The following is a 9,677-nucleotide window of genomic DNA, read 5'->3' as shown; positions in this document are numbered from 1 at the left end:
GAAAGAGTTAAGTGCCTTGTTTTCCCCAGCACACACAAGGTGTGCTTTACTCAGCCCAGAGCTGTGCAGAGCTCCTCTGCCAACCATCCTGGCCTAAAAAACCCTCTTCAGTCCTCTAATCATCCCCTCCAGCATGTGCCCCATTATCACTTATTCTTTACAAACCAGAGCTAACAGCAAAACTGATTACTGCAAGAAATCTGTCTCCTGGAACAAAAAGTGATTCAGAGTATCTGACTTAAAAGAAAGGAGAGAAGATTAAAGGGATACTGTTATGGTTAATATCTTTAAAAATGTTTAATTTGTCTTCCTTCATGGAAGCTTAAAATTGAAACTGCTTTCCAAATCAAATTTATTTTCCCATTTACACAAAATTTTCTGGCTGTGCTTGAGACCTTTTTATTCACCTCTCAACTGCCTACAGGAACCACAGCTACACTAAGTTATTGCACTATACATGACATTTATTCGGATGCACCTTTAATTCCATAAAAACAATTCCCTTTTTCCAGTCAATGGCATAGCTCTGTGAGGCTCATAAAAAAACAACACACCCAATAATATAAGGCTCCATGTGGTTTTGTACTTTCTTTTTAAAGCCTATACCACAGTAACATGCACATTCCTGCCCAAATTCACTGACCTCTATTCCCATTCCCACCAGCCAACCAAGAAAAACCCAAATGAGAAACCTCCTTCTCCACGTCCAACGAGCCTCCAGGCTTTGGCACAGTTCCTGGAGTATTTCTGCACCTCCAGAGCAAAGTAGGTTAATAAGGTCTCTGGTCACATCCTCTCACCAGATCCCTCGTTTCCTGCAATAACCACCCCCAGCACCTGCACCATCAGCTTTCCCTTGCACCTCTCCCCTCCCACACGCCTGGGGGGCCGAGGACAAACCAAACCAACAAAAACCAGTGACTGAGCTCCTTTTGCCTCATCTCTCCAGTGAAGTCCCACAGCAATCCCAGTGAAGCAGCACTGCACTCACAGTGATCAATGCCTCCACACTTCACCCTCCAGGTGACACCTGTCCTGTCTCACCGCTCCAGCGCATTTGGATCTTTGGCAGCACATGAGAAAAACAGAAGTGTGTTCAAACCAAAGTCTGCAGCAAATATCTGAAAGGCAGTAAATACACACTGCTAAACTTCTGCAATTCTTTTTTCTATGCAAAGATTTCTGTGAACAACCCTGCACAGTCATCCCTTCTTCAAATTACTGCAGGAACAGAAGGGACATGTCGAAACACAAGTGTGAAATAAATTAGGAAGTCTGGAAGATGCTCTAGGGTTATGAGATATTTTTGGAACCGGAAAGAAGTGCTTTTTATTTTAGTCCATGCGAATGAAGATTTAAGACCCACAACCTTGCAAAAAAGAAGGGAAAAAAAAGGAAACAAAATCAGGCTTCTATTTATTAACAGAGAGTTTAAAGACACATCAGTCTCCCATTACCATGGACCAGTGAAGTGAATGATCCTCTGTCACATACCATCAAGTCTCGCAGTGCTATAAAAATTCCACCTATTTCCTTGACAGTCTCAATTACACCGGAGCCATAACCACTCCTTTTGAATAGATTCAAAAGGCAATTTCAGAACTATGAAGACATTAGAGCGACACAGTAAAGTGGAGAGGTGAACAGCACCTTGGAATGAAGAGCCTGCTGAGAGCGATAGGAGAGGTCTGAAATTCTCTCCTGTCTGCAGCATGTGGAACCAATGCATTTCCGTGAGAGGTCCTTTGGCCACTACTCAAATGTCTGGAATACTGTAAAATCTGCAGAATCTGGTGCCAGGGCCCAGGGAACTGCAGCCTGTGCTCAGCAGGGCAGGACAGCCTCAGTGACCCTGAGCCCTCTCACCCACACAGGTCATCTGAGAGAACTCTAAACTATTACAAGATCCTCAAGGAAAGTGTGTTTCTCCCTCCTTCCTCCCAACAAAACCCAGCCTGAATTGCTATAAACCAAACTGGCATCCCACAACGTTTTGGTTTCACAGCTCCATCCACAGAAACAACAAGGCCTGACCTGCAGGCTCCTGTCCAACCTCCTCTTGCTCTGGATTTAGTTTTAAGTGATCTCCATGAACTGACCCAAAAAGCCTAATAAATGTCTGAGTCTGCCAAAAACCTTGTGATAACAGATGGAATCACTACCATGGGTGCAATTCCAGGGGAATGAAATTAATGGCTCTAAAACACTTCAACCCAAAGTTTAAACAATAGTTCAGGAGGAAATAAAAATTACAGAAGGATTCCCTTTACTGGGTCATATGATAGATGACAAAAGCTCCTCGGTTACAGCTGTGGGAGTGACGATACATACATTTAATATTCAAATTACCAAACACCTGTCAGTTCTCAGTGTTTTAGAGGAGGTTTCAGACAAGTAAACAGTAGCTTAAAAATGGTGAGGTGCCATGCCCGAGACAGAGATCAGAGAAACAGCCACAAGTAGGTCAAAGCTGGTCCCGATTCTGTCAACATTCACCTACTTTTCTTCCGCTGCTTCAGGAAACAATAAGCAATCCAAACCCACAGCACATAAATGCTCTGCTCCTTGGTCAGAGGCTGACAGAGCCTGCTCAGCTCGGGGCTGGGGAGATGTCTGCCCTGCTGGTAACCGTGGATGTCCTTAATCCTGACTTCTCACATGCAACAACGAGCACTGAAACAGAAAAGCACTCTGGTACCTTGAGGTGTCTGTAATAGTGGAGAAAACAAATAAAAGGCACTTTCCACATCATAATTAAAACCTGCCTTTGGCTGAGCTGTTAGGTAGGACTCTTACTCTCCTCAATTAAACCAGGTGAGCCCCGGGAAAACAGACATTTGTGAGGTATTTCTGCCCCTCAGTGCTGTGCAGGACAAGCTCTGCCAGCACAGCCGTGCACAGAGCCTGGCAGCACACAGGGCCTGGGCTACTCCTGCTTCAGCCACCGACCCAGAAGGATTCCCCAGCACACACAGGCACTCCCTCTCCACAAAGAGTCCACACCCACACGGAGGAGATCAACTCCTTGCTCTGCCAAATCAGAAATGGCAGCTTTGAGTGGCTTTGAGATTTAAGCCTGGCCAGGATTCCAAGTGTTCGTTCCACGTTCCTCTGCTGCAGCCCACGAGGTGAACACCCACTGGACACGCAGCACAGGACAGCACAGCTAGGCAGGACACTGTCCTTTGAGTTAACAGCACTCATTAGGTGGGAGCTTCTGCCCCCAACAATTTGAATTTAGACCTAAAACTAAACTAGATGCTAGTCTTTACCAACTGCAGCTATTTCACTTTAAGAGCTGGGTATTGTTTTATACAACCCTTGGCTGGTTCTGACTTTGGTGGTTTTTTGTTTATTTGCATATGTTGAACAAGAGGAAAACATAAACCACTAAAGCCACTGTCCTTCACCTGCACATCATGGTAACAGCAGCAGCTTCAAGCACTGCCTCAGAGGACATGTGCCCTTAACAAAACCATGGGCAGATCTTCATTTTCCAAGACCTCACTGTCAGCCCAGGCCTGTTCCCGTGTGTCCTCGCAATGGAAACAGCAGTCGTGGGGGCAGCTCTTGCACTGAGGACTGTCGTCACGTTATTATTTCCATGCGTACACCAATTGTCCAGAGCAGGTTTTGCCTCTCAAGCCCTTCCCCCACGGCGGCTGGTGGGGCCGCGGCGTCACCTCGGGCACTCTGCATTATGCACATTAATTTGATGAGTATCAGGGCTTTCCATGACCTGTTTGATCCACATCCCTTCCCTCAGCCAGAACAGTAGAAAAAGAATCATTTTGCTTCACCAACACCCCCACAAGGTACAAACCAACACCAGCAGGTCTGGTCTAGAGGCTTCAAACCCATGGGGGGAGAACACAGCAGAGCCAGAGAGCACTGAGGGGTTCAGAGTCTCTTCCTCATTTTACCAAACACCAGCAGCCAGGAGTGGATAAAATTAACGCAGACGGATTGCAGGCAGTCTGGGAATAACTGATCCGTCCTCTTCCCTGTCCCCAGAAGTACAGGAAATCCTCCCCCAGAAGTGCTCTGAACGGGCCACCAGGACTCAGAGAAACGCCCAGGAGAAGTGATAGTGCCAGACGAGAACAGCCTGCAGAACAATGCTCGTTCCCTCGCTGCGCAGTCTCTGGGGAAGCTTTCAAAGCCTCATCCAGGCTGCCAAGGCCCTCAGTGGGGAGGCAGGAGGAACCCAAACAGGCACTCGGGTACAAGGCACAGACACACCCTGGTGCTCCAAGTCAGTGACCTGTGAGCTCTACTCCAGACAGGAGTGCCCTGCACTAATCCAAGGATTCAAAATGGACTGTGAGAGAACTTTGCACTTCCTGTAATATACCTTAATCCATTAATTAGGAACCAAAGGAGCCAAATAAAATGGTTTTCAGTCAGTCTCTGCTGCCAGGCCTGGCCAGCACACACCTCAGTGCTGCTGGCGCCGGGATAACGGAGACAAACTGCCATGAACCAGGAACAGGTTTGGGATCAGAGTCTGGAATAGCACCATTCCAAAACAACAAGGAAACTAAAACAGCAGTTTCTTCAGCGAGTAATTTTTCCCTTGGTTTTTTTACCTATTAAAATGTATTTGCATATGAAAGAGAATGGGGAAAGGAAAATCCTTCTCTAGAGTCCAAGGATTCCTACAGTTCCCAGTATATTTTACTTTCCCACAAAATTTCCTGTAGGAGTTCCTGAACAGCAAGCTCTGATTTTGTCCTTTTTTGTTTTCAAATTACACAAACACCAACATACCACGCTCTGGGAAAACGAAAGAAGACAAGATGTATTCTACAAAGTGATTCTGCTATGACCAACAGCATAAAGAGAATAAACATTCCACTCACACACAAATGCTTCCAAGCCTTTATAGAAAGACACCACATCAGGAAATTAAAGAATGATACCACCAGGACACATGATGGTGCCACAGCCCTCAAGATTAAAGCTCCAACCCTTACTAAGCACTTTTGAGGACTGTACACAGCCACTGTCCAGACAGACGGAGCCATGGAGGCTGTTCACACCAAAGCTGATCCCAGTCCCACAACAGGAGAAGCAGCTTTTAGTACTGAAATGAAGCCCAGACCATTCTGGAGGGTTTGGAGCATGAGCAGCCTTTGGCACCCGTGGCTGTTGGTTTGGTCTCCCGTCCCCATCCAAGCTGTATCTGCTGCTGGACCACAGTGCTGTACTGCACCACGTGCTGTGCACTCACACATGGCACACCTGAGTTCAGCTGAACACAACTCTCACTTTTTCCACGATTACTGAAACCCCTGTAGGCAATTTGTAGCAAAATTAGGGAACTCAGGACACAGAGCACTGTGCTGACACTTTCACTCATCAAGGCTCTCAGTGGCCTCTGCAGGATAAAATAAATCTTAAAAGTATCAGTATCTCAACAATTTTAGGGCATTTCTGACCATGATTCCCCCAAGAGACTCAGTCCCGTGCCCTGTGTGCTGGGATCACCAGTACGACCCGTTCTGCACCCACAGGCCAAGCTGAACCCATCCATGGGCCCTTTTCCAGGCTCCTCCTACAATGCACTTTGGATGGAGCTCCAGTGGTTTCACAGAGAAGCAGTATTTATGTTCTACAATTTGCCCCTCATCTCTATAAGCAGGTTGCCTTGGTTTGCACTTGCTGTTGTAAGCTGCACTTCACACCCAGCACCACAGGCAATACTGGAAGATGAGGAAAAGGACACTTACAACACAGTGGGGAAAACAAAAGGCAAAGAAAATATGTTATCTGTGTTTCCTGTTTAAAAGCATGGCTTCCTGCTCCAACAACATGAATTTTACAGCTCCTCAGTATTTAGATAGCAGATAATTGCTATGGTTTGAGCCACCTGTAGCTACCACCCACCCACTGCCCATCCCATCCTCCTCTTCCCTGTTACTGCCGATTACAGTCAACCACCACTGTCAATAGATGAATGCATTAACCCAGGGAACCTCTCCTTTCCACACCTGTTTGCACTGCCTGTACCAGCCACTTTCACTGAAGCATCTCCTGCCTCACTCAGGGGTCTACTTTTACGAAACTGGATGCAATAGTTACCCTGTTACCCAACAAAGCAAAACTTACAGCATCTGCTATGGGACTTCCCAGCACTCAAATTACAGTTCTTTGTGGATTTTTAATATGCCATTTTAAAAACATTATGAGTTCTGTTAATGAACACAAACTCTGTTTAACAAGCTCTGCACTGCTCTGAGCCAGCTTCTCCCCTATCGACAGCTGCACGTTACCTGCTCCAGACCAGGAGGCAGCACTTTCCAGAGGATTAAAGATACATGAGACCCAGATACAACCATTAGAGTCATCAAAAAACACTTCAAACATATCCCAAAGGCTTCCTCGACTTCGCCTGCCCAAAGCTCTTTTCTCCCTCCATCCCGTCGTTCCCCCAAGAAATCCTGGAGCACAGGTACAGCCAGCAGCCTTACACCACACCAGCCACTGCCTCACTCCCTGCTCCAGCTGATCACTCCTGGGTCTGCACACTCACCACCAGCTCCTGGTTCGGGGTTAGTGACAGCAGCAACCCAAACACCCTCGGAAACAGAGCTGAGAGAGCAGGGGGAGAGGGGAAAGGAACAGCTGAGATATGTCTTCTGGAAAATCAATATTAGACTGCAGATCCAGTCAGAGGCTGTAACATTTGCAGAACTCGGAGGAGAAAGGAGTGGATGCTCCCAGGGTCTGACAGGATCTCCAGCACTCAGCCCCGTGTGCAGACAAACACCACCACGGGCTGCAGGTGCTGCACAGCAACTTGCATTTCCAGTGACCTGTGAAACGCTAACCTTGGCATAATTTACAGTGAACTAATTTATCCAAAACGGTCCTCACCCGACTGTGAGAGAAAAAGGTTATCCACATTCCTTCCTTCTTGCATCACCTTACAAGACAATAATGAACAATCTCCTATACTACTTGGATAGAATTTCACCTAATCCCAACATCTAATTTTGCTGCAAGGAGTTATTATATCCATTTCAGCTAATTCACTCCACTGGGGAACAGTCCTTTAAACGCCAACAGAATTTTTCTTTCCAGGAAATTTGAAAAAACCCACCCAACTTAAATATATAAGTTCTGCAAAATTTCCCATATAAAAAAAACCTGAATAAGGTCATTGTTCTGCTACATTTCCTCACAAGTAGAGTCAGGATCCAATTTAGATAAAGCCACCCTTAAAAAGCACTGACAGGGCGATGCAGGAGGTGCTGGAGAGTGGCACCCAGGCCCACTCTGCCCCTGTGCGCTGCCAGCGCCGCCTCTTTCGCCCTGGGCATCCTCATGGCCTCCTCCACGAGGAAATCGCTGTCTCTCTGCATCACACGCCCCAGACAAGAGACAACTCACTGAAGGGGACCAGGAGAAGGGAGAAGTGCTGTGGTTTAACCCCAGCGAGCAGCTCAGCCCCACAGCAGCGGCTTGGGGAGACAAATGCCACACTCTGAGCATTCCCCTTCCACCTTCCTCCCCAGCTTTGTCCACTGAGCATGGAATGTCCCACGGGCACAAGGGATCCCCTGGTGTCCCTCCTCACTGTGGGGTGGGTGAGGACAGCACAGTGTCAGCACTGCACAGCATGGATGGGAACAGCCCTGGGTTATGAAACTGTTCTCAGCACAACTCAAACCACAGCCCCCACCAGCCACAGGAAGGAGATGAACTCCGTCCCACTGACACCAGCACAAACCCAGTCTGCAGAGACAGTGCCCAGCGCAGAGCTGCTGCCCACAATCCCCACTGGGCAGGGAAGGTGCTGCTATCCATCGCCCAGAGAAGTCAGCAGTGAGGGACACTCCTGCCACAGCACCCAAGGGATGTGTTTGCACACCAGACTAGAACAACTCACCAGTGGGAATCCTTCCCAACTGGACATTTCTGCTCACACTTTCTGTTACAGTCTCTGCAGGCAAAGCAGATGCATCGCTCGGATGGAAAAGCTTCCTATTTCCTGGGTCAGGGAAGATCCCCCAGCAGTGCTAAACACAACAGCAGTGCTGACAGCCAAGTCCCCAGATATCCTGGAAGGATTCTTATTTTAAACTATTTCTGTTTTATTTATGAATTTTGAACATTTTGTTGCCCATTACTGAAAGCAACTTTCACACCAAAAATCAACGTATCGAACAGTAGGTGTTTCCCACTCCGAAGAAAACCTCCGAGTTATATTCCTGGTTCACACTGTTGTTGCCTCTTAGCCAGCTGTAACATCAGTACTTTAAAAGGCTCTTTGGATTGGTCTCTAGTTGGAATGTTTGCAGGGATCTTAGCGTGGATTACTCCTCCCAGAGCCTCTTTATCCAGTTCTGGTGGATGTTCCACCCATCGGAGATGCCACGTCCTGCTCACAGCTCAGTCTCACTCACAAGAACTCCAGGATAAACTTGAGCCCTTTTGTATTTTCTTGATCAATAACAAAAAAGTCACTTCAGACTAATACAAAATGTCACATTAAATAGTTCAAAGCAAACAATCGTCCACCTAAATGTCAATCAACAGTGACATTTCCTGATGGGCAAGTACTGTCTTCTGCTGACAGGTGAAGGTTGAGGGACTGGAAACTGATCATGATACAAACAGCTTTAACCTAGGAAAGAGCCTCTACCACCAAAGTCTTGGAGAGTTTCACAAAACAAACTTGCCTAATTCAGCTTTTGCCAAACTCTTCTTGCTCCCCAGCCGGAGCTTTTGCATCACTATTTGCATCAAGTATGCAGAACAGCCTCGTGCTGCAGCAATATCAGACAGCAGAAGGGGAACTTCTCCTGCCACTATTCAGCCTGTTCCGAAGCTGCAACAACTTTTTTCCCCCTAACACACATCCCAGTGATTCTGTCCCAAACACATTATCCCCAGCACATCCTTGCTCAGCAGGACAGTTCCCTTAAAGGAACAGGAGATTATCGGTTTATCCTGGAAACGTCTTTCCTGCTGCTGTGCTTAGCATCAGTGCTGGGATAAACCCTCTTAAAATAGTTCCAGGGTCCAGTCAACAATCCATTGTATGCAATATTCTTTTGGGTTTTACCAGGCAATAACTTCAGTGTTTTCAGGCTTGTGAAGGCCAGGAAGGAATGGAAAGTTTAGGCCTGTAAAGTTATGGCAAACTGTACACAATGTCCTGTCTCAGCACCAACAAACTGTGTGGAACACTGTACTGCTGTGTGACCTCCTGAATGAAAAGGATTAGAAGCAAGTACACTAAAATGTGCACTGTAAAATTGGGGAATTCTACACTGCGTAATGTAGAATTGGGTGGATGAGAAATTTTTTTTTAAAATGATACATCAACTATTTTTTTCTGTTGTCACTTTTAACAGCTTTCCCACAGAGAAACACAATTTTAACACACAGATTCCTTGGATCCACAGCCTGTGAGGAACAACAATATCTTTCCAAAACTGAGACACAAGCCCCGCAGCTCCCAGGGTCAGAGGATATATTCCCAGCCAACAGGACACTTCCAGAACACTGCAGCAGCAGCGGGACCAGCCCGGACCAGCAGCAGCACTGGCTGTTCCCTGTCTCCCTCCCCAGAAGCTGTGGCTCCAGGAATCCTGCGTGGGAGCAGCACTAGTGCCCCTGGCAGAGGTGCTGAGGCTTCAGCCCTCGCTCCAGACCTATCGCTTCCC

The 9,677-nt window shown here is 47.1% G+C and overlaps 1 protein-coding gene across 1 annotated transcript in view; it reads right to left on the bottom strand.

Moving 5' to 3' along the window:
* NLK (nemo-like kinase) overlaps window positions 1-738 on the bottom strand; it is a 23,830-nt gene extending 23,092 nt beyond the window's left edge. The window contains exon 1 of the mRNA XM_009080731.1: window positions 644-738. The gene's annotated coding sequence lies outside the window, so the exon portion shown is untranslated. The remainder of the gene's footprint in view (window positions 1-643) is intronic.
* Window positions 739-9,677: the final 8,939 nt, after the last annotated feature.

This window comes from Acanthisitta chloris, unplaced genomic scaffold, assembly GCF_000695815.1.
Source record: "Acanthisitta chloris isolate BGI_N310 unplaced genomic scaffold, ASM69581v1 scaffold16548, whole genome shotgun sequence".
NCBI lineage: Eukaryota > Metazoa > Chordata > Aves > Passeriformes > Acanthisittidae > Acanthisitta > Acanthisitta chloris.
Note: the sequence above shows the minus strand (reverse complement) of the source record. Positions and strands in the feature narration are given on the sequence as shown.